We start from the raw sequence: 25,020 nt of genomic DNA on the forward strand, positions 1-25,020 counted from the left end.
AGCCTGGAAGCCATCCAACAACAGAGACTCAAAGCCTAAGTCTTCTAGTGAAATTGAAGACCATGTGTGCCATTCAAGAGCAAGAGAACGGATCAGGAAGAGCTTGTCCAGGTGTCCATGGAGGGGAGTCAGGGGCTCTGAAAATGGAACCCGGCAGCCACCCTGAGTCTTCCAGGTCTGAATAAACACAATAACACTGTTTGGCACAACCGACCACTTCAAAAGAGTAAGAAAGCGATGCTTTTAACTACAAAAAAATGTACAGAAAATTATGAGAAGGGTCCCCGCTCGAGTCACCAAAATGTAATGTTACCATTTTGTTATAGTTCCATCAGCTCTTTCCCAATTAATTTCTAACTCTACCAGCAATATATTGGAAGTTTTTTTAGCTTAGGAGAACTTGATATGTGAGATAGATTTTAAAAAAAGAAATACGTGGGTTGCTCATTGAATGCCTGCAACTTATGTTTTACAGTGAATTTCTAGTCCTTAGTTGTGTGGGTTTCATAATAATATACAGTTGGAGTCTCTCATTTTCACACTATGGCTAAGTTGATCCTTGAAGTCCGTGCAGTATTATCAGTATGCTCAAGAAACTCCCAGGTTACTAGCTCAAACCCTGCTTATTATGATCACCACAGTGGCTGCAAAATAATTACTATTCATGAAGTTCACCAACATATAGTAGAGACCATCATCAGAGTAATTTAAAATATTGCCTGATTCCAAAGTTTTGTGATGAGCTCCATTCACTGATCCAGACAACTGCACATCTGTTGTCAAATAAGAGTGAGAGTGGGCATTGTCTTCAGTGCTTGCCTGGGCTGCACACACCTCGGTCCTCTCCTCTGCTTTGCATCCCTTTAGGACTTAGGTGTTTGCTATGTGCTTGCCAGCATTGTGATAAGCAGATGCCATACCCCCTTCAACTACAATCAGAGAATTTCATATTTGTCATCATGATCCACAGGAAGAAATACATTTTTTTAATCGTCCCAATACACACACACACACACACACACACACACACACACACATTCTACGGGGATGAATAGCATCCCCTCTAAATTCATGTTCACCTGGAATTTTAGGATGTGACCTGGTTTGGAAGTAGGGCTGTTACAGATGTAATAAGTTCAGATGAGGTCATGCTGGTTTAGGCTGGACCCTTCATCTCTATGACTGGTGTCCTTATAAAAGCAGAAGAGGTACAGAGCCAGACATGTGCCCAGGAAAGAAGGTCATGTGAAGCCAGGGACAGAGATCGGAGCTATACAGCTACAAGTCAAGAACAACCAAGGATTGCCAGCACCCACCAGAAGCTAGGAAGGGTCAATGAAGGGTTCTCCTCTAGAGCCTTCAGAGAGAACATGGCTGTGCCAATACCACCCAGTTTGTGGTGCTTTGTTATACTAGGCATCTCTCTCTCTCGGGGTCCCTGGGTGGTTCAGTCGGTTAAGCTTCTGGCTCAGTTCAACTCATGATCCCATGGTCCTGAGATCAAGTCTCGGACTCTCTGCTCAGCGGGGAGCCTGCTTCTCCCTCTCCCTCTGCTGGCCACTCCCCCTGCTTGTGTACTCTCTCTCTCTCCTTCTCTGTCAAATAAATAAATAAATAAATAAATAAATAAAATATATAAAAATATGTAATATATTAATACAATATTTTCACAAAATAACGCTTACCTATATTGTGTGCAACATAGTCTGATATTTTGTGGTATACTCTGTTATGTTTTAAGTTTCTGTTAAGACTGGGCTGTGATGGTATTGATTTCATTAGGATGCCATGCTTTCTTCAATAAATCTTCAGGATGGAAAGCACTGGACTAGATACTCCTAAAGGAAAGAGAATACATAACATATTGGAAAATACCAAGAGTGTTTAATCATTAATGCAAGAAAAAGCCATCATAGTCACTTGCATTATATTAGCATCATTAATACATTAGTTAAAAGCCCCCAAAGGAGTTAAAGTATTCATGTGCTTTCAGAAGTGTGTGAATATTTCTGTGCCACAATTCAGTGGCTCCACACAGAACACAAATAGGAAACCCATTTTTCTATACAATTCAGAGACACCTGAAACTACACTAATAGAGTCTTGTATAACTGTACACCTTTAAGTTTTAAAGTGAGAGAGACTGATTTTCAGCCAGGTCCCAACAGTTACTAGATATGTGACTTTAAGAGCAGTTAATAAATATCTCTGAATTTCACCTTTCTCATCTGAGAAATAATGAAGATAATACTCTCTACTTCACATCATGTATATTGTTAGGCATAGAGAAAATACAGAGTATACGTGAGTTGTCTTCTAGTGCCCATTTATACTGATGTGTTCAGAGAAGGGGTCAATGGAAAGATCGTGAGGACACCAGAGTCTGAGAAGAGGGAAGAGATGGAAATAAAGATGCCATCGGGATGACCACAGATGCACAGAAATGCAAGACCCCAGGGGTTGTAGTGGCAACAACTACAATTATTGTTAACAATACGCCATTATTGGTACCACTACAATTAGTGGTAACGATGACAATGATTACATGTGGTTCTAATTTTTTTTTGGTAATTGTTATTTCTAGTTTAGTCAGACTTTGCCATCAGTTCTGCTAGTCGTTAACTTTTGTATTTGCTTCTACATTAGTATAGTAAACCACAGATATTAGAATACAAGATAAACTTCTGTAACAAAGCAACTTAAATATACAGTGGCCTGAATAAGACAATAGTATAACTCTGTCACCTAACAGTCCAGAATTAATCAGGTCAGAGCCAGTGGGAAGCTCTGCCATACCCAGTGTCTTCTCATTCCCAGAGCTCATCATCTCCTACACGGCAGAAAGGGGGGAAGGGCAGGAGAGCACACATGGCTTCCTTTTGGGGGGATACCAATCTAAAGAGGCATAAATTACTTCTATTCACATTCTATTGCCCCCAATTTAGTAATATGATGACACCAACTGTGCAGTCTGCCAAGAGATATATTTTATACCTTGGCGGTCCTGTGCCCCCTGGAACTTGGGAGCTCTGTCTTTAAAGGGGAAATGGATTTGGTGGACAGTTAGTCTCAGCCGTAGTCCTCCCCACTTGCCTTCTACATACGCGTGTTCTTTCCACTCATTGAACCATTTACTCCTTCCCTAACGGGGACAATTCAAACTCCCTTCCAGTAACTACAACTGGTTCAAAATCCAAGAGCTCTGGCTTATGTGCAGTCCTCTCCAGCCAGGCTGCAGGTAGGTCTTTTGGCCTGTTGACCATAAATGAATAGAAACGTGTTTTTCCCTCCACTTATGCCCAAAATACAATGGAGTAGAAGAAACAGGGTAACTTCAATTAATATTATCATTTGGAAGAGAGAAGGACGGGAAGCACATGATTGCCAGTCAATGGGAATTATGAATTCTTACTAGGTGAGAGCTATGAAGACTTGGAAAATTCCAGAACCCCCTTATGCACTTGAAAGGAATTTTTGTGAATGTCAGTGTGCAGCAGTTGGCAAGGGCAGGCAATTGTGCCCACACAATTCTGGAGAGCCAGCCCTGGATGAGCAACGTGGGAGAGAGACTAAAGAGGCCTTATCATTTACCATCAGTCTAGGGGCAAATTAGGGCTTTCTGGACCTACTCTGGCACGGAACAGGAGTCATTTACTCCTGGATGATGAGATGGATGTGCCATGTCTGGTTTTGTAGCCTTAATAACACCATCTCCATGTAATAAATATAGTAGCAGGATTGCTGTTGCTGCTGCCACCGCCAGAATGACTCACTCCCCATGCTATTATTAACACCACAACCCTCTTTACAATGAAATCTGGGTGAAGTGGTGGCCTGTTTGTCACTCTAAAGTTGCAATACACCACACGGTAATTTTGTAGGCTGAAAGATGGAAAAAATTAATTCAACTTCCTGGGCACCTTACCCTGAACACGGTTTGGTCTTAAGGGATTATCTGGCTCATTCAGTGTTTTGTTTCTCCTGGACCACAGTTAAATAATCACAACAGACCCGATTGTTGGTACTATGTCTCAAGAACTTTTCTTGCAACCTTTTACAACAAAATGAATGACAGGCTATATGTAGCAAAAATGCCAGCCTATGTTTAAGTCTGCAACATCACAACAAACAAAATAGCACTGTGGGAGATCATGCACACTTTTCACAGGTTGAGCACTGTGCATAGATTTGAATCTGAGTACATTTGTGGTCAAATACAGACCATGAGTAAAGGAAGCTTTGAGGAGGTTATTTCATAGGAGAATGAAAGGCAAATTCCCTCCAGTGGTCACAAAAGAGAAAAGAGGTGTGTCCTTATTCTAAGACCAAATAAATGAAATGTTCCAAGTGTTTAGCAATAGTGACATTGCTATTCACGGTAAAGGCTCTACCTAGGCGAGTCTGATTGGGGTAGAAGGGTATGAAGATGAAGAAGGACTTCTTACTATATATATTTCTCTGTGTGTGTCTGTGTCTGTCTCTCTCTCTCTCTCTCTTAACACACACATGCACACACACACATTTTTTCTTTACTTAGTTTTGGGAGGCAAAGTTACTTGATAGCTTAGGTTTGGACTTTGGAGTCAAGCTCCACTGTGATCTCGTTCTGGGACTCTGCTAAAGTTATTTAACTCCTCTAAACTTCAACTAGCTTATTAGAGATTATTATTATCATACCAGCTTCTTAGAGTCGCTGAGGGCGTAAATGAGATAATGTCTATAAGGTGCTTGGTGCAGAACGTGGCACATAGTACATTCTCATGAAACATGAGCTATTTCTTTTCTTCTCACAGAATGATTACAAACTACAGTGTGACATTTTAATGGACTGGAATTGTGCTTAAATTTTTAAAGGGTTGGTTTTTGGAGGAAATAGCATTAAGAATAAGCATACACCGATCTGTTATTATCAGAGTACTTATAAATATCTCATGACAAAATAACGAGAAAATGGTGTTTACTATCAGCCCCAAAGTTTAAGTCTATATTTCGTAGTTAACTTAGAGGCTTAAAGAGCAGCATCAGCTCTCTTAGTACACTGTCATTGCATTAAATATATTGGAAGATACATTAAATAGATTATAATATTGTGACAAATGTGTAACCCATATGCAAAGGGGCTGAGCATGAAAAAGTAACAGAATTTTTTTAAGTATTGAGAAGGGCTTTCTGCAGGAATAGCAGTTAGAGGACTGGTTGTGAGGTCTGCATATTAAGTAAAAATCTTTTTGTCCCTTGCCCCGAAGCTGTGGAAGAAGAGAGGTCTTTTCAAAAGGGATCCAGGAAGCAAGTATAGAGAAAGGAGTCAAATATTCCTAAGGGACTTAATCCTCCCCTCCAGAAACTACAGGCACTGGTAGAAATAGCTCTTCCTAGGAAGGTGTGAGCAGGAACCCATGATTCTAGAGGACAACAGGAACCCCGATTGCTGAGAAGTCGAGTGATACATAGCGACAGCCAGCGAAAAAGCAGGTGCTCAATGAGGCTGATGGTAAGAAAGCGCCAGAGGCTGAAAAAGGCCAGAAAGAGGTTGTGGTCCTGGAACCAAGGTGTCTTCCTTTTGAAGATCGTCTCTGGGGCCTACTGAGAAGAGGGAAATCACAGTTTTGAGAAGGTGGAATGAAGAACAAAGAATCACAGATGAAACCAGGAATCCTACCTTTGGGACTTCGCAGAGAGATCAGTGCACTCAATGGAGGGTTTAGAATTATGGACAAATGGACGTGAACACCAGGAGTGAGAAGAGGTAAAAAAGCATTGAAGTAAGCATGGTCACCTGAGGAAAGCCAAAACGCCTGAGGGAATTTGGGGAGAATCTTGCAAAGTCATGACTAACCCAAAAGACAGAGTAATCTGGCCAGATCAGGCCTACGATCGAGGAGAGCAGAAGGCTGAGGACAATGACTGGGACTGAGGCTGCGTCCCCACTGACCTGCGGCTGGAAATGAGTATGAAAGCACGTGGTGACTGCAAGCAAGTCACTCCTGTGTATTCCTCTTTATTGATACCAATAGATGTCCAAGTTAAAAGCTTGGCAAATCCATAGTGTAGCCTGGATTCCTATTAATTGATTTCTTTATATTCTCAGTTTCCCAAAGAAAAAATTCTGTTCAGATGTTTCAATAACATCTGATGTTTCAATGACATCAGTTTCATTCAGAGGAAACTGGATGAAAGTAAACAACTAACCCTCAGTGCAGCAAGAAGACAATCTATTTGGAAAAGTATAATCATAATCATAATAGAGCACATATTTTGGAATGAGCCAGATCCAGGTCTGAGATCCATCTCTAGCACTAGATGGAGAGGTGGGCACATTTTTAACCTATGCTGGCATTAATTCCTCATGTCTAAAATAGGGATAGTGATGGCAACCTTTCAGGGTTGTTTATTTTTTAAGATTAAAGGACCTTACACATGTCAAGTATTTGGAACAAGGTAGGTGCCCAGTCAATATTAATCCTTTTCTTGTGATTTTTGACCTTGCTGAGAAATGCAGACCCAGAGACAGATCTGACAGGCAGCCTGATGGGTATGACCCCTGGGCCACGAATTGCCCAGTCATGCAGGCTTTCCAAGGGTCTGCTGAGGTTTCCAGAATCAGACTGCCTGGGCTCAGATCCACTCAATACAGGTTTGACCTTGGAGAAATTACTTATCCTCTGTGAGGTGAATTTCTTCTCTATCAGTGGAGGTAGTAATACCCCACAAGGTGGTTTTGAATGTAAATGAAATCATTTACCGAAGGCACCTAGAACGATCTGAGAAAGGCAGAAATGGGATGAAGTTGGTGGAGAAAAAGTTCTCGGAAGGTCAAGATCTGATATAGCCATCTCCTGAATTGCCTAGTTAGGCCTTGGTCAAAGATAGCACTGGGGGGAAGCATGCGGATTGCCAGGCCCCACTAGTAATCTGTGGATGAGTCTAAGTAGGCCATAGTAGCCCTCCAGAGAGACATTGTGGCACAGGTCAGAACCTGGGAGTGGCCTCTTCTACTCAAATATAACACCATCCAATCCACTAGAGCCAATCTCTGTAGCTCTAATCCCCCACGGCCAACTCTGGATGGGTAGCCTTTATTTAAACTCCCACGCAATGTTTATTTTCTTAGTTGCTTATTTTCTCTTCTCCCCACTGAAATGTAAGCCTTCTGAGAGCAGAGATGTTGAATTACCTACTTCTGTGTCCCCAGAGCCAGAAACAGAACCTGGCACAACATAGATGTGTAGACACTCCAGAATTCTTGCTGAATGAACTTACATGCATTCCTCTCCTGATCACACTAGATGATTTCTGACACTTGTATCCAAAGTGTTCTAATTCACCAAGTCTCTTTTGGGTGAAAGTGACAGACAACAAAAACTAAATAGCTTCAATAAAAAAGGAAATGTATTAGCTCATATAACCAAGAGGTCTGAGGGTGGTGTCTGTGGCCTCAAACACGGTAATCAGGGTCCTGCTGTACTGCTTTCCTCTGTGTTTGGTGTCATAGGTTTGAGATAAAGATTTGTATCTGGGAAGTTTATTGGGGAGTGTTCTTGATATCAACATGTGTGAGAAGAGTGAAGAGAGCAGGGTTGAGCAGAGGGAGGCACTGATTCTGTGGGTAGCTCTGGTTAACTCCTTAGAGGCTGCTTTGCTTGGAGGGAAGGGGTCTGGGCCTTTATAAACCCTCACCCCCCACATGATGCAGTCCCTGGGCCAGGCGGCTATTCGGCTGAGGGTGTGCCCTAGAGAGCAGCTCGGCCGAGAGCCATCATTTGCCAATATTCCAAGCAACTGGGGAAATAAATGTTCTAGTTCCAGAGCAACGATCTGGGCAGAATGCCATGCACCCAGATGGTTGACTTTATTCTCAAGCACTGTCTTTCCATGTGCCACCGACGACGCCCACCAGCAGCGAGGCTTATGTGGTCCTCAGCAGCTGCAATCTTTCCTGGTTGTTACAGTGGAAGTTCCAGCGAGAACGTTAATTGGCTTGATTGGAGCTATGTGCCCATCCCTGAACCAACCATAGCACCAGGGAGATGTGCTTTTTCCAGTTGGTCAGGTTGTATTATGTGCCAGCCTCCCCCTACAACTAGTGGTGATTACTATAAAGATTTCTGTTTGGGAAGAAAGTGCAGTGATACTGAGCACGTAAATTGAATAGTTGCCTATACAACTTCATTCTTATTCTTGATAACCTTATTATGAGTTGAATTGTGTCCCCCTCAAATTCATATGAAGTCCTAACCCCCCAGTCTCCCAGACTGTGACCCCATTTTGAGGTAAAGTTTTTACAGAGACCGTCAAATTCAAATGAGGTCACTGGGATAGGCCCTAATCCAACACGACTGGTGTCATTATAAGGAGGTGAAATTTGGACACAGATAACCGTACAGAGAGAATGCCATGTGAACCTGAAGATGGATGGCCATCTCCAAGCCAAGGAGAGAGGCCTGGAACAGCTCCCACCCTCCCAGCGCTCAGAACAGCTCCCACCCTCCCAGCGCTCCCTGCCAACACCTGACTTCAGACTTCTAGCATCCAAAACCATGAGACCATAAACATCTGCGTTTTAAACCACCGAATTTGTGGTCCTTTTTTATGGCCACTCTAGCAAACTAATACAAACCTGGGCCATTAAAGTTTTTGGGCCACAAGATTTTCTGAAGTCATAACCCAGATAATAAAAGAGGTTATTTTGGCTGCCCAGGACTTAGAGGATTGAAACATCGAATTGCTGAGTGAAAGCAGCGCATTCTGCTTGGGAGAAGTGCAGTCGATTTTAGCTATTCTCCCCAGCCCCTCTCAGCTATGATTTCATGATAGGATCAAGCTTTAAAGCATTCAATGTATACCCCGGGGTTAACTTCCCTGTGTCCGTAATGGCGCTAGTCATGGCTCATCAGGGGGATAATTGAGAATAGTCACTCTGACAATCAGTTTCTGGAGGGCTTCGTTTTCTCCTAGAACCCCTCTTGAGAAAGGGTGCTGGACTAGTGGTCTAAGTATTCTCTTTTGTGCTACCAAACTCATCAAGTCACACATCTGTGCTTTAACACCAGTTTTCATTTATGCACCTGGCAGTTGCCTTGGCCCAACAAGTCAATGTCATTGAGAAAAAGCAATGGGAAGAAGCATGCCACCGCCTCTGTCATCTTAGGGCACCGTGGTCCTCATCTCGTGTTGGGAGCATCCCTGCTGATGGTTTAGAGCTGCATCCAGTCGGAGAAAGCCAGGATTGAGCAGGGGCAAAAGTGAGCAAAATATTGAAAGCCTTCGCATTCTCCTACTTCTTAAATAGGTCATTTTGGTAAAGTTAACCCAAGAGTAGAGAATGTATGAGTTAAAACAATGACAGCCATGGATAAAGGAGGTTTTAGGATTCGGTACAGGCTTAAGAATCTGACTTTGAATGTCTAGATAAGGCCAAAGATATTCTCGGCTGTCTATTTTGCACACGGATGTGTCATTTTGTACCGGCTAACTTCTCACCTATATCTTCCTTTGGATAAAACCCCAACAAGCCCTAAGAATTGCTGACATTCTTTATGCCCCTGAGGGCCTATCTAACTAGAATTTTGATGTGGTTTTTTTCATCATAAAATACTTTTTTTTTTTTACTTCTTTGAGCTTGTACAATTTCATATTTAGTTTTTCTTACTTAAGCCTAAGAATCTTTTTCATTAGTAACAGTGCCCTGTAAACATCATTTTTTAATGGTTTAATAGCATACATTCTGTGACTATATCAAGAGTTATTTAAAATAATTTCTCCATAGTTGGGCATTTAAGCTATCTTCAATTTTTTATGCTTATAAATGAATAACAACTATAATAACCTTTTGTGCATATGTCTGTTGACATTTCAAATGATTTCTTAGGATAGATTCTTAACAGCAAAATAAGTACCACATATAATTTGGACATCTTTGTCCTCATTATCTTTTAAAGTTGCAAATGCAATAATTGTTTATTGTAAAGCAGTCACGAAGTACAGGAAATTTAGCTTATGCTTTTCTATTAAAAAGTAATTAATATATATATAGCCTCCCTTCCAAACAAATAAAACCATCTCCTACTGCAATTATCTGGACTTTTATTTCCTTATAATCATTATTATGCTTCTTTTTTCTTAAAAGTTTTTCTTAGTAATTACACTGAACCTTGAAATCACATTATCAACAATCATTTCAACTTAACTCTTAAGTTTTACAAATGGCTTTGCACCCACTGTTTTACTTCTTGTTTTTTGGGGAATGTCTCTTTTTTACTCACTCGATTTTAAGGTCACAGTGGGAGCAGCCATGTTCCCATACATGACTTTGTCACTCAAGCTACAGCTGATTGTGTCAGAGGTGAAGTTCTGTCCCAAATTAGGATACCAGCTCCATTCCCTGAGGAAGTAAAGGGTCGAATTAGGAGATTCAATCTTCAGTTAGCTGTTTGTCTTCTTTCCTGGGGGAAGGAGTTATAAACTCATTTTTCACCTCTTAGAATGGATCCAGATAAATAAATTTGAAGATACATATTTTTTCATTTTTATAATAGACTCCACGCCCGTTGTGAGGCCCGAACTCAGGACCTGAGATCAAGGGTCAAGTGCTCTACCAACTGAGCCAGCCAGGTGCTCCTCAGATAAATTTTTTAATGCTTTCTTGTGTTCACAAGGAAGAATGGGAAATTCCTGAATGCCACAGACTAAAGGTAGTAAAAGCATGTTAAAAGTCTCACAGTTTAGATTAAGGTATGATCAGATTCCATATCAGATTAACAATTTGAATTTTAATGCCTATGTAATGATCAAAGACATTCTTGACAATCTATTTTGTAAATTGTTCTCTCAGGATCTGTTTATTCTTATACCAAGTCAAGTCTCATTAGATATATTTTAACAGCTGGAAAGTCTAGTGTTTTCATATTACCATTGATTTTTACTTTTAAAAGTTAATCTCAAAAAAAAAGTTAATCTCACTCATTTTTTTTATCTAGCTAAAAATCAGAATCATTTTAAGATCCTATTCCAAATTTCATTAAAATTGCAAGAAAGGGAGAGAGATACATGTTTAGGAGGCTGGCTTAGATGTTCCAAGGTTTTAATTAATTACCATGATGATCACCATAAGATTTATTCCAGGTCACTACCTTTTCTCACTCCAACTTGGAGTTCTTTTTTTTTTTTAATATTTTATTTTATTTAAAAAATTGTTATTATGTTCAGTTAGCCAACATTAGTACATTATTAGTTTTTGATGTAGCGTTCAACGATTCAATAGTTGCGTATAACACCCAGTGCTCATCACAAGCTTGGAGTTCTGTTAGTTTTCCACTAAGGTCTTAGAGAGAGGCGGTCTCCTCTGATCTAATTTTTGTTTTGAGTTGCATGTCTTTATTGTAGCTTCTTTGTCAACTTGATCTTATTTGCTATCTGTCTTCCAGAAATTCTTCAAAATTTCTGGATAGCTAATAGTACTCTTTCATGTAGTCTTTTCCATGTATCTTTTATAGAATTCAATGGGATTTGGGATGAAATGGTGATAAACACATGCTCAGTCTGCCATCTTAGCCTAGAAGAACTTTTTAAGTTTGTGTGTGTGCATGAATACATATAATATATACATTTATTTTTTATTTTATTTTTTTAAAGATTTTATTTATTAATTTGACATAGAGACAGCCAGCGAGAGAGGGAACACAAGCAGGGGGAGTGGGAGAGGAAGAAGCAGAATCCTAGTGGAGGAGCCTGATGTGGGGCTTGATTCCAGAACGCTGGGATCACGCCCTGAGCCGAAGGCAGATGCTTAATGACTGCGCCACCCAGCACCCAATATATACATTTATTAAAAAAGATAAATAACAGGGCGCCTGGGTGGCTCAGTCAGTAAAGCATCTGCCTTTGGCTCAGGTCATGATCTCAGGGTCCAAGGATTGAGCTCCTGCACGGGGCTTTCTGCTCAGCGGGGAGTCTGCTTCTCCTTCTCCCTCTGTGCTTGCTATCTCTCATAAATAAATAAATAAATAAATAAATAAATAAATAAATAAAATCTTTTTAAAAAAGATATATCACACACCATCAGGGAAATGCAAATGAAAACCACAATGAGATATCACCTCACACCTGTCAGAGTGACTAAAATCAAAGCTCAAGAAATAACAAGTGTTGGCAAGGATGTGGAGAAAAAGGAACCCTCTTACACTGTTGGTAGGGATGCAAACCGGTGCAGCCACTTGAAAACAAGTATAGGAGTTCCCCGAAAAATTAAAAATAGAACTACCCTACTATCCAGCAATCACACTACTGGGTATTTACCCAAAGAATACAAACACATTAATTCAAAGGGATACATGCACCCCTGTGCTTACAGCAGCATTATTTATAATAGCCAAGATTTGGAAGCAGTCCAAGTGCCCATTGATCGATGAGTGGGTAAAAAAGATAGAATATTACTCAGCAATAAAAAAGAATAAAGTCTTGCCTTGGCGACAACATAGGTGGAGCTAGAGAGTATAATGCTAAGCAAAATAAGTCAGTCAGAGAAAGACAAATACCATATGATCTCACTCAATGTGGAATTTAAGAAGCAAAACAAATGAGCAAAAGGGGAATGAGAGAGAGAGAAACCAAGAAACAGACTCTTAACTGTAGAGAACAAACTGGTGGTCACCAGAGGGGAGGTGGGTAGGGGGGATGGGTGAAATAGTGATGGGGATTAGGGAGGGCACGAGGTAGTCATGAGCACCAGGTGATGTATGGAATTGTTGAATCATTGTGTCGTACACCTGGAGCTAATAAAACATTGTATGCTGACTAGAATTAAAATAAAAACTTAAATATATATATATTATGCATACATATCTCACATGACATATATATATGACATACATACATACATACATATATGACAAAACTGCCTTCCATGAAGGTTTTGCAAATGTACATTTCCATTAGTTGAGTATCAGTGTAATTTTATTTAGTATAGCATCTACACAATTGGATTTTATTAAACAAACGTGTAAAACTCTATGCCATGTCATAGATATGGTATCTATTAAAATATGCCATAATTTTTAGTAAGGTGAAAATTTTACTCTAACTTTCTGCTATGAAAAAATTGTAAACCTATACAAAAGTGAAGAGAATTGTACAAAGAATCCTTTGTGCTCAGCATTCTGCTTTGACAATTACTGATTATTTCAGTGACGGTAAAACGTTTTGTTAAATATATAGTAGCTATTATATTTCTTTCCTTGCGAATTGTCTGTTTAATGCTTCTATTTGTCTTTTGGGATTTTTGGTGTTTTTCTTTTGAAAAATTATGAACTTCTTATAAATTTAGACTATTTCTTTTTTGTCATTATCATTGCAAAATAGTTCTATTACATATTGTCCTTCTAATTGTCTATTTTGTCATACTGAATTTTAAATTTTCGTTTGGTAAATGGTATGAGGTGTGGACTTGCTATGAGTTAAAAAAAAGTTTTTTTTTTAAAAGATTGTATTTATTTATTTGAGAGAGAAAGAGAGATAGAGACAGAGCATGAGCAGGAGGGAGGAGGCAGAGGGAGAGAGAGAAGCAGACTCCCCACTGAGCAGGGAGATGCAGGGCTGATCCCAGGATCCTGGGATCATGACCTGAGCTGAAGGCAGTTGCTTAACCGACTGAGCCACCCAGGAACCCCAGTGCTAAAAATGTTAACATCATCTTTATTTTGGAATAATATTGCAGGAAGGTAAATATATATGTAATTTTTTTTTTTAGATTTTAAGATTTCCCAGCATTTTTTTTTTTTTTTGGTAAAGGAAACTTACTGCAGCATTATCTTTATGAAAAATAGACTGTATATTTTAGAAAGAAGTTTCGATTTACAGAAAAGTTGCAAAGATAGTACAGAGAGTTCTTATAAACCTCAAATTCAGTTTCCCCTAATATTACCATCTTACATCAATATAGTACATTCATCAAAACTAATGAACTAAACCTGATACATTATTATTAACAGAAGTCCATACTTTATTCACATTTCCTTAGCTTTTACTTAATGTCCTTTCTCTGTTCCAGGATTCCATCCAGGATACCATACATATTACATTTAGTCACTATGTCTCCTTATATTCTACTTGGCTGTTATAGTCTCTATAAAAACTATAGTCTATAGTTTTTGATGATACTGACAGATTTGAGAAGTGGTCAGGTATTTTGTAGAATGTCCCTCTATTGGGATTTATCTGCTACTACGCTCATGATTAGACAGGGGTTATGGGTTTTGAGGAGGAAAGTTGAAAAGTTAAGGTGCCACTTTCATCATATCGTATCAGAAATATGTATTATTGACTTATCACTGTTATTGCTGACCTTGGTCACCTGGCTGAAGTAGTGTTTGTCATGTTTCTCTACTGTAAGGTGACTTGGGTTCCCCCTTCCGTGCTGTGTTCTTTGGAAGAGTCACTAGGCAAACAAAGTCCACATGTAAGGAGTTGGGACTTATATGCCCCTACGTTGAGGGTAGAGTAGCTACACAAGTTGGAATTCTTCTGCATGGAGTATTTGTCTTCCTCCCCCCACTTATTTATATCATTTATATATATTACTATGAACTCATGAATATTTATTTTATACTTTGATTTATAATATAATGCTGCTTTGGTTTTTTTGCACAAGTTATTGGCCATTGGGAGCTCTTATCGTTGGCTCCTGTGTTTTTTGAATTACCTTCATTACTCTGTGTGTGTGTGTGTGTGTGTGTGTGTGTGTGTGTGTGTGTGTTAGCACTTCTTTTCTTTATGGCTTTACTGAATGTTCCAGGCCCATCTTTTATATTTCCTGCTCTGGTCTTAGAATCAGTCACTTCACCAAGGAACCCTTTTCCATTTTTTTGGAGAATAATATTAGAAACCAAGATCTGGGTGCTACGTATATTTGTTAATACTAAGATATTATTGCTTCTCAGCAGAGTGTGAGGACATGTATGTGTGTATGCTAATCTGTATATATATACATATCTATGCATATTTCTAACCATCTGTATCTGTATGAAGCTAAACATAAAAAGAATGCATACTGAAATCTACAATATTAATCCATTACCACATGGATCATTCTAGGCACCCACCTCCCCTAGCTTACCTCTCACTCCAACAGTCAGAAATCAGGCTCCCACTGCTCACCATCCATTTACTTAATTGTTCAAATCCAGTATACCTGTATAGCAGTAGAAGAAATGTTAAATCAAACTCCGTAGGAAACAACTTTATCAACTAGAATACAGTGCTATGTATAGTTTCCTTTGCCTGTAGTTTTACAGACCCTATTCATTTCCAAAATTTGAGGTCAGCACCTCCCCTCACCTTCCACCCCCAATATCTCTCAATGAGGTTGTTTCATATATTTGTATTGTAGTTAGATTGTTTTGTCATATTCTGTGTTCCATCCTGGGACACCTCCTCCCCCATAGTTCTGTTTTAATTTGCATATACTCTTTATTGCACCTTTTTGTTTACAGCCTTACTTAAAAATAAATTCTTTTCATCTCATCTAATTTGTAATGCTTTCTTTATCACATCTTAAGTTCTTATGTCTGCTATAACTTGCTTCTTTGCCTGCTGTGTGATACATGGCCCTCCTAATCCAGAAATTGACGTAAGAATTGGTCTCAAGTCAGAGAAGAGAAAAACACAAAACTCCCTTGGAGGCACTGTCCTACAATCTAGGCTGAATGGGATTCCAACAGAACAAAACCTGTTAAAACAAATTCATTGGCATACACAGAAAGTTGCAAAACAAACAGGGGAACAAGCTACCAAGGGTGCGAGCCAGCAGATACAACAAACAAGAAGATTCATGCCCTCAGGAATTTGAAATGCAAGATGCATAATGAAATAAAATACGAAAAAGATTATAATTAGGTCAGTCTAAAAAACAAATAGCAACATCTATTTGTGGAGTTAGAAGCAAGGTATACTAGAAACAGTTATATGTAAGATGGGGGGGGGTTTAGAGTATCAGTATTCCAAGTACTTTTACTGTGAAATAGGAGATTAATTTAGATTCTGTAAAGTATCCACTGGCAAAGTAGTTCTGCAGAGGACTGATTCTAGGTCTTGATGAAAATGAGGACTTTGACTAATAAACTGTGTACTCGTTGCATTTTACTGTCATAAACTCCAAGCATAACAGAACATCAGACAGACATATTCAGTGAGCATGGCTTCTCAAGTCTCCCTCAGTTCTTCATAGACGTGCTTACATTAGGCAATAGTGGTCTGCCTATTGAAGGCAAAGCAATGTTTACCAAGCCTCTTATACCTCAGTTTCTCAAATTTCAACATAATTAGTTTTTATGGTTTCCTTGTGCCTTTATATGGTTATGTCATTGAACAGTTCTGGGTACAGTTTTGTAATAATGTCTAGGCCGTGGTAACATGCAGTCAATCATCGGGGTTTCAAATTTGAAGAGCAGTTAGGTATAGCAAGCTTGGCCATAACCTACCATAGCATGGTAAAACTTAAGAAAAGGTGAAGTATAGGTAAAGAAATAGGAATATAAGGTAAGACCTCCAGAAGAGCTGAAGAATAAAAGGAAATGTAAAAAATTAAATTCACTAGAAAGAAGACAGGAAATGAGAGAAAGAAACAGACAGACACACACACACAGGGAGGGTGGGAAGGAAATAAAGAGAGAGAATATCAGTTAATAGTTTTAAAAAATCTACCTATAAACAAAACTAAGCACATGAGGCCAAAACTGTTTTATAAGCAAATTCTACTGAATCTTCAAGCAACAGAGCAGAATTTCTATCTTATATATAATATTCAAGAGAATAGTTAAATAGAGACAATTCCCCAGTTCATTTTATGAGAATAGTGTAACCAGCATTGATTTCAAGGACTGAATAAGAAAGGATAATTATTAGCTAATTTTACCTGGAGACCCAGGTATAATGCAGCTAGATTAGAGAGGTTTAACTACATCATTGACTCTTCCAGCAGGGGGCGCCCACAGACAGTAACCTCATGGCAGCTTCTTTCCAATGGTTGATTAGTTGGAACTGCTGGATCAGGTCCTTATCTAAGAATTTTACTGATTATAGCCTCGCACAGTATGGAGTGTCAATTTGGTACCTATTATGAGTGAATTATGTCCCCCTGGCCAAAATATGTTTAAGTCCTAACCCCCAATATCTGTCAATATGACCTTATTTGGAAATGGGGTCTTTCCAGATGATCAAGTTAAGATGAGGTTATTAGGGTTGGCCCTAATCCTATATGACCGGTGTTCTTATTACACAGGATATATTTGGACATAACCACAGTCACACTGGGAGAGCACCATGTAGAGTATCTACAAGCTTCAGACTACCAGAGGGTAGAAGGCTCTCTTTCAGAGCCCTCAGAAAGAGCCAACCCTGCAACACCTTGATTTTAGACTTCTAGCCTCCAGAACTTTGAGGAAAAACATTTGTATTGTTTTAAGCCACCTCGTCGCTGGTACTTTGTTATAGCTTCCCTAGGAAGCTAATACTGTACCTAAACTTTAGTTCTAAGACAAGATGAATTCCTCCCACCCGATGACAAGCTCAGATGGGCCCAAGATGGTATAAAGATATTTCTGGTTCCCACTGCTCTGTTACATGAGTGGTCTTTCAGATACCCATGCCTAATGGTAGACATAGTTGTCCAGTCTGCTATGGAAGTATTTTATGGACATCTTCAGGTAGAGCTTTCAGAGAGGGCATTGTATAGATTTCCACTACTTTCCCCCAATATCATACCTTGATGGAGGTGTCCTCTGGGTCTGGAAGGAGGTCTGGCAGCACTCCAGCCCACTCCTATCTAACTCAGAGAAGGTAGAACAGTAATTCTCAACTGTGCAGTGTGAAGGTGGGATACCCTCTTATCATGATTAATATCAGAATCTCTGGGGATGGATGGACTACCAAAAATATTTTTTAAAGCTTATTCAATATTGTATTGCTTTTAGTCATGATTTTCCATTATTTTAAGCTTTTTATTTTAAAATAATTATAGAGTCACAGGAAGTTACTTTTCTATTTATTTTGAAATATTGAATAGACTTGTAAGAGGGTATATTAGTGTGGTAGGGCTGCCAAAACCAAGTACCACAAACTGGGTGGCTTGAAACAACAAAAATCCATTGCCTTACAGTTCTAGGGGCTAGAAGTCCAAGACTGAGGTACCAGCAAGTTTGGTTCCTTTTGAGGGAGAACCTGTTCTGGGCCCCTCACCCAGTTTCTGGTGGTTTGCCACCATCATTGGTATTTCTGCACTTGTAGATGCATTACTCTGACTTCTGCCTTCTTCTTTGTATGTCATCTTCATAGTCCCTGTGTGACATGTCTCTGTCCAAATTTCCCCTTTTTATAAGGATACAGTCATGTTAGATTAGGGTCCACCTTAGTGACCTCATCTTAACTTGATCATCTGCAAAGACTCCATTTCTAAATAAGGTCACATCCACAGATACTGAGAATTAGGACTTCAACATATGAGGGGGAGCACAGTTCAACCCATATCAGAGCATATGAGCTTTTTATGTTTACTAAAAGTAGATAGGGTTTAAAAGGTTGAGAACTTCTAAGCTTGGAAGGTATACTGAAGGAACGCCTGGGTGGCTCAGTTGGGTAAGCATCTGCCTTCAGCTCAGATCATGATCCCCGGGGCCTGGGCTCGAGCCCTGTGTCTGGTTCCCTGCTCAGCAAGGAGTCTGATTCTTCCTCTCCGTCTACCCCTCCCCCAAGTTGTACTGTCTCAAATAAATAAATAAATAAATAAATAAATAAATAAATAAAATCTTAAAAGAAAAAAAGGTGTACTGAGACAGAGAAAGAGAAGGACTCAATAAAAATCTGCTTTTTTCCCCCCCTTTTTCTGCTTCTATTCTTGCTAGGACCTGCACCCCACCCACTTTACACATGCCTCATAATGCAAATAGTGTATGTCCTCCCTGTAACGGACAGGAGTTAGTGATTTCTTCAGAATAGATAACTTTTAAGGAAGGGCCGGGTGAGAAGGACCAGATAGGCCACCTCCTGTGCATTCCAGACCATCAGTGCTAGACAACTCAATGTCAACGCCCCTGGCTCCAAGGAATAACACCTGGGGCCCTCAGCTTTGTTCTAACTGGTTCCTGCGTGCCTAAGGGGACACGCACACCAGACCACCGTCCTCAGTAAAAATCCCAGACCCTGAACAAAGATAAGACTCATGCTCCTTTCCTTTCTGAGTCTCCCAGATGCTCCATCTGTATGTGCTCTCTCTATATCTGCAGTAGACTCTGCTCTCACATCCTGTTGGCTTGCATTTAGTTTCCATCCTGTGTAAAGCCAAGAACCATCCTGCCTTGTCCTGCAGGACCCCGCGTGGGTCCTCGGACTTGGACTGCCAGCATCATAGCCATCACAGCTGGCTTTTTGCACAGGTTCCCCTGTGATGCTCCCTAACTTGCTGACATGCATCACAGCCTCTTAAGCCCTTGCTATGGAACTCCTATTCCCCACCTGACCCCCGCTCAACCCCAAAAGTCAGCAAGCCAGAGGATTCGTAGGTCTCACTAGGGCTGCTTTCATACCATCAATAAGTTTGGGCTTCCCAGACAAGCAATGCTCAAGAGTTATTTCCTGGGCAATTTTCTTGAAAAATGAAGTTTCTAGCTGTGAGAGAAAAAAAAAAGTGAACTTAATTAAAAAGCTTGAATTATGCTAGCAACACCAGTCCCCCAAACACACACTCAACACAGACACACACACACACACAGACACACACAAGAGCAGAGGAGTTTTCCCACAAGAGACAGTAGGGCAAGGGTTTGTTTTGGGTCCTGGATGATCATGAACTGGCACTGGGTAGCAGAAAGGATTCAGGCTGAAGAGAAAAGTCCTGTATAACTAGGTCATGACCTCCTTACTCTCCAGCCTCATCCAGAGCTTCTCTGAAGGCTTGCATTCCTTCTCCTTACTGTGGGCAGGGCTGTTTCGCTCTTATTTGTCCTTCAAGTGACCTGCTGTTTATACCTTCACAACATTTATTTTTCAATTTTTAATCATAATTTTTAATTGATTTACCTGTTTATTGGATTTCCCCCCATTAAACTTTGTGAGAGCAGAAAATAGCTTGTCTTTTTCAGCACCTGGCATGGAAAGCAGACTCAGTGTTTGTTGAATAAATGAATGGGTGAATGAATGAATTTATGATTCAGGTAGAGTGGCTGTTTCAATGTTTTTCAAGGTCAGTTATTATATTATTCCCATAGATTCTATTAATGAGTCTAGAATATCTTATACCACCTTATTCCACCGAAAGATGATAAGGATGGTCTGTTTAATTCTGCCATGTCTTGCTACCTGTTGATGAAGGCTGCCGGTGAAAGTGTAACCAAACTAATGTGAGTTCACTCCTTGGTGAGTCACAGGTAGAAACTATACCAGGTAGAGGGGTTGCACAAGGGAAATCTTATTTGCAGCAAATAAGGAGATCCTAGGGAACAACTTCCAAAGCCATGACTCCCCAAGCAAGGGCAAATGTGTCACTTTCATTTAGGGTTAGAATGAATACTTAGATAGGGGAGCCCTGTCCTGTGCCTATACATACATTGTATGCTATGTAAATGAGGCTTGTGCTTCTCCTTAGGTGGAGATTTTGTATTACAATGAGGTAAAGGTCACTCTGAGTCACTCCCTGGGTCAGCCCCTGGTTGGTCTGTGCAGGTGTGAGTCGGGGGTTGAGCTCAAACTGGTCTAGGTGGTCTCAGCCACCAGAGCTCTTCATCCAGATAGTCAGTATTGCCTGAGGCGTAGTTTGGTTTCCGTCACAGGACACTATGCTCCTTGGGTCTTTGCCTTAGGTAAGAGATAAACTGGAAAGAAGAGCTTAAGGAGAAATGTGGGACAAAGGCTGGTGGGTACAAGTACAAGCAGGTGAGCAGGAAAGTTCAGGTCTTGGGGTCTGGCTGGTGCCGAAAGCGTATCTGCCGCTGGAGCTACAGCTGCTGGTCTTTGAAGTGTTGATTGGACAATCCCCAAGGAAGGATATTTCAGGGAGGTCATGTGTGATTTGCAAGCAAGTCTCCTTAGTATTTCACTCTCAATTAATTAACCAGCAGTTTCTTTATATATCTCACAAACTATCCATAATTGACTCCATTGTCTCTTGAAAAGAAAATATTTAGGGGTGCCTGGGTGGCTCAGTCGGTTAAGCATCTGCCTTTGGCTCCGGTCATGATCTCAGGGTCCTGGGATCAGACCGCATCAGGCTCCCTGCTCAGCGGGGAGTCTGCTTCTCCCTCTCTGTCTGCCCCTCCCTCTGCCCCTTTTTCCGCTCAAGCTCTCTGCCTCTCTCAAACAAATAAATAAAATCTTAAAAAAAAAAATTTAAGAGGATGAGAAATATTTTACAATTGTTAAAAAGAAACTAGTATAACTCTTAAAAGTACTATTAGATTCTAAATTTCAGTGAAAATATTTTATTAAAATATCTTTTTTCCCTATGGTCATGGGACCATTATCATAGGACACTTAAGAGCTATCCACTGTGTTGGTGGATATCAGGACATTTTATAAGCTCTCAAAGTTATTTTTCATTGAATTGGGTCAGGGTAACATTTGGGCTGCTGAAAGTAAGGAGTGGAAGTTGCTAAGAGTATGAATTTCCACTCATTGTGCTCCTGGAAAGATAATATGCAGTGGGAAGAAAAAGAGAACAGTGATCTCTGGACTTAATAGTTCTAAACCTTTGAGAGCAGATCCAGGATCAAATGGATACAGTGATAAGTACAGAACTTAATTCAAGCCATTTAACGATTTTCCATTAAGATTATTTCAATTCAATTACAATGAAATTTAATTAGTATTTATTGAGTGCCTCGAGGAAACAAAGTTTTGATCATGGGTTTCTTGGTATTCCTTGATTGTTCTCAGTTAAAAGCTCTGTTCCAGCTCTGGACATAATTCACTCTTACTCTTCTAAATCCCTGACCTAATCTTGGCTCCTCTATTTTCATAATAAAATTATACTCTGTTCTCTTTTGAAGCTCTGCTTAGGCTTCATCTCCTTTAAAAGCCTTTCCAGACTAATACCAATGGATTCCTGTTGTGGTGTTTATTCCCACAATTTCTGCAACACAAACAGAAGTGTAGATTCTCTCTCTCTCTCTCTTTTTTTTGAAGATTTTTATTTACTTACGAGAGAGAGAGAGAGAGAGAGCATGAACAGGGAGAGCGGCAGAGGAAGAGGGAGAAGCAGTCTCTGCTGAGCAGGGAGCCTAATGCGGGGCTCAATCCCAGGACCCCATGATCATGCCCTGAGCTGAAGCAGATGCTTAACAGACTGAGCCACCCAGGCACCCCAGAAATGTAGATTCTCAAGAAGAGACTGTCTTCTGCCCAGCTTCTATTCTCCAAACTCCTCCCAGACACCCCCAACGCACCCCCCGATTGGTGGCTCTCAGTCCTGGCTGCACATTAGAATTAACCTGGGGAACTTTAAAGTTCTTTTTAGGAAGTTTAAGAAAAACGTTTAATTTGGGCGCTCTTTGCCAGGCTAACTAAATCATTGTCTCTGAGGGCGAGGCTCTCAATGATTTTTTTATTCTTGTCTTTTTAAATTTCTAGGTCATTTTATTATTTTTCTCCCCTCCCTCTTCCCCTAATTTCCAGGTCATTTTAATATTTGCCCAAGGAAGAGACTATTTAAAAAGTAACTCAATAGGGTACATTTGGAGCTTTAATTGTCTTTATTAGGCAATTCATGAATTGGGCTCCATGCTGTATAGGAAGCAGAGAGCTATAGGAAGGAGGGTGGGACAAGGAAATTATTAGCAAAAGAAAAGGATTGTCCTGTAAGGTCTGCCTTCCCTTGGGGGGGGGAGAAGGGGAAAAATAGGGGGTCTTGTCATGCAGATTACCTCATCTTGCTTTGGGGTTTGGAGAGGGCCCCCAAGGCAGACTACTTCCTTGGCACTGAAAGGAAATCATGACTGACCAGTTAAGACTAAATTTCTGGGGCTGGTTGAAACTACAGTTAGGTTAGGTATTAAGGCCCAATTTGGGGCTAAATCCTGTCATTTCCAGCTTGTAGTTTCCTCTTTAACAAGACTCTATCCTACACAAAGTACGACTCTTACAAGTCCTGATATATCTATATTTCAGCCTCTGTTTTTCTCTGCCTTTGAAAGTGTAAATTTCATAGACTCAAGAGTTTTAAAGTTAAAACATACCTTAGAGGTCATCTCTTCGAATTCATTTTTAGAAATCTCCTGCAAAGGATCCAGCTCACTCGCCCATACATGGAAGAGAATTGGAAAAATTTCAAGACTTAGTAGGATGAAGATGTTTGGAGATAACTATATAGAAAAGCAAATTTTATGTGGAACAGCAGCCGGGAAGCATACCCACAGATCCCTGGAGTGGCAGTGCGATAATGGGCGTGCCTGAGCTCTGAAGTCAGGAGACCTGCAAGTTTGGCCCTTGGGATGTTGGGCAAGTCTCAGTTCTTCCTATTTAAAGCCATTTTCTTATTTGTAAAAATGTGGAGGTTAATGTCCTGGGGCTTGTTTTGAGGATTAAATTGGATAAATATTTATGAAAGTGGGTGCTACATAGTTTGATTTCTTTAAATAGTTGTAAAAATTGCCAGAACCTTTTTTCACTGACCTTAAAAGAGAAAGGGAAAGGAATTAATTATTTTTCATTTGAATAGGTATTTCTTTCTTCTGTCAGTTCCTTAAATATCTCAGATTCCCAGCATAATCTCGCTTAATTTTGCCAGTTGGATTAAAAAAATATGTATCTGGAGTGCTTCCTAGAGTTCATTGCTGTCCTCAATTCTGCTCTATTCTTTGATGCATGAGAAAGAAATGTAAGCTCCATTGTTGTTCCCTAAGGGCATTTAGTATACTAGTAACCTACAGAGAACTAATCTCTGTGTAACATATATCGTTTTAACATTTGTTTAGAGAAAGGAAAAGAAAGAGTTAATTACTTGAAGTGAACAAATCTCTTTTATGAACTTATGGTTACCCAAATTGAAAGCAGGTAGAGGACATGGTCATTTATCCGTCACACCCGAGGAAGAAAAGTTGGACACACAGTAGGGGAGGGGGGGGGGTCTTCCAGGCCCCAGGGGAGACGATACTGCACTGGCTGTGTGACTGCAAGGCTCCTGATGGGCTTCTTTCAGTTTGAGCCTCAACGAAAGCAAGTAACAAAACACTTTTCTATTCTGTCCTGGAGAAGTACCAGAGCAGCCTATCAGAGAAAGAAAAACAAGAGAAGATAAGATCTGCGGGAGAGTATCTAGGGCAAGCACTTGCTTTTAACCTCAGAACCAAGAGGAAGTGGTAGCTTGTCAGCGGTGTTGTGTGCAAAGTCTGAAGTTCTGCACCAGCCTGGAGCAATGCAGATGTCTCCCAAGGCCTCTGATTATAAGCGACAATTTCAACATCAAATGTATTGGGCTAAAAATAAAACAGAAAAAGAAATGCCATTCCCTAATATTTTCAGGGGAAAGATTCTTGGGAAAATTATTTCCCTATGTCTCCTCCTCTTAAAGCCTTTAACCTGCTTGATCTTAGGCTGGGGAGATGAGCGAAATCAGAACAACATGAGAAATGGAATGATGACATTTGAGCCTAGTTAGAAAAAGTATCACATTGTACTTAGCGGTGACATACCCTTAAATCATAACTATGTATACTAACTCTTTGAGTATACCTTGCATGTAAGTTAGAATAATGAGTTATGTTATTTACCTTGATCCAAAAAATGTTCCATATAAAACTGTGTATTATTAAAAAGAAAAGGACAGGTCCACGATGGAGTCACTTGCCCCCAGGACAGAAAACCAAGACTTAATTTCAATTTCAACCTCTCCAAGGAGTGGAAATTTTAATTCAATCAATCTGGAATTCTTTTTTTTTTTTTTTTCTGGTCAGCACCAATGAGGTAATCTATCACAGGAGCCCTCTCCCTCTAAGGGAAAATGAGGTCATCTTCATAAGACCCCCTATTCCTTCCTCTAAGGGA

The 25,020-nt window shown here is 40.1% G+C and overlaps 1 long non-coding RNA gene across 1 annotated transcript; it reads right to left on the minus strand.

Moving 5' to 3' along the window:
* Positions 1–1,691: 1,691 nt before the first annotated feature.
* LOC117804122 lies at positions 1,692–24,038 on the minus strand. The gene is made up of 4 exons (XR_004628341.1): positions 23,214–24,038; positions 19,572–19,653; positions 15,110–15,184; positions 1,692–1,838 (listed from the first exon to the last, which is right to left on the minus strand). It is a non-coding gene; the product is annotated as an uncharacterized LOC117804122 (long non-coding RNA).
* Positions 24,039–25,020: the final 982 nt, after the last annotated feature.

This window comes from Ailuropoda melanoleuca, chromosome 10 (assembly GCF_002007445.2).
Source record: "Ailuropoda melanoleuca isolate Jingjing chromosome 10, ASM200744v2, whole genome shotgun sequence".
NCBI lineage: Eukaryota > Metazoa > Chordata > Mammalia > Carnivora > Ursidae > Ailuropoda > Ailuropoda melanoleuca.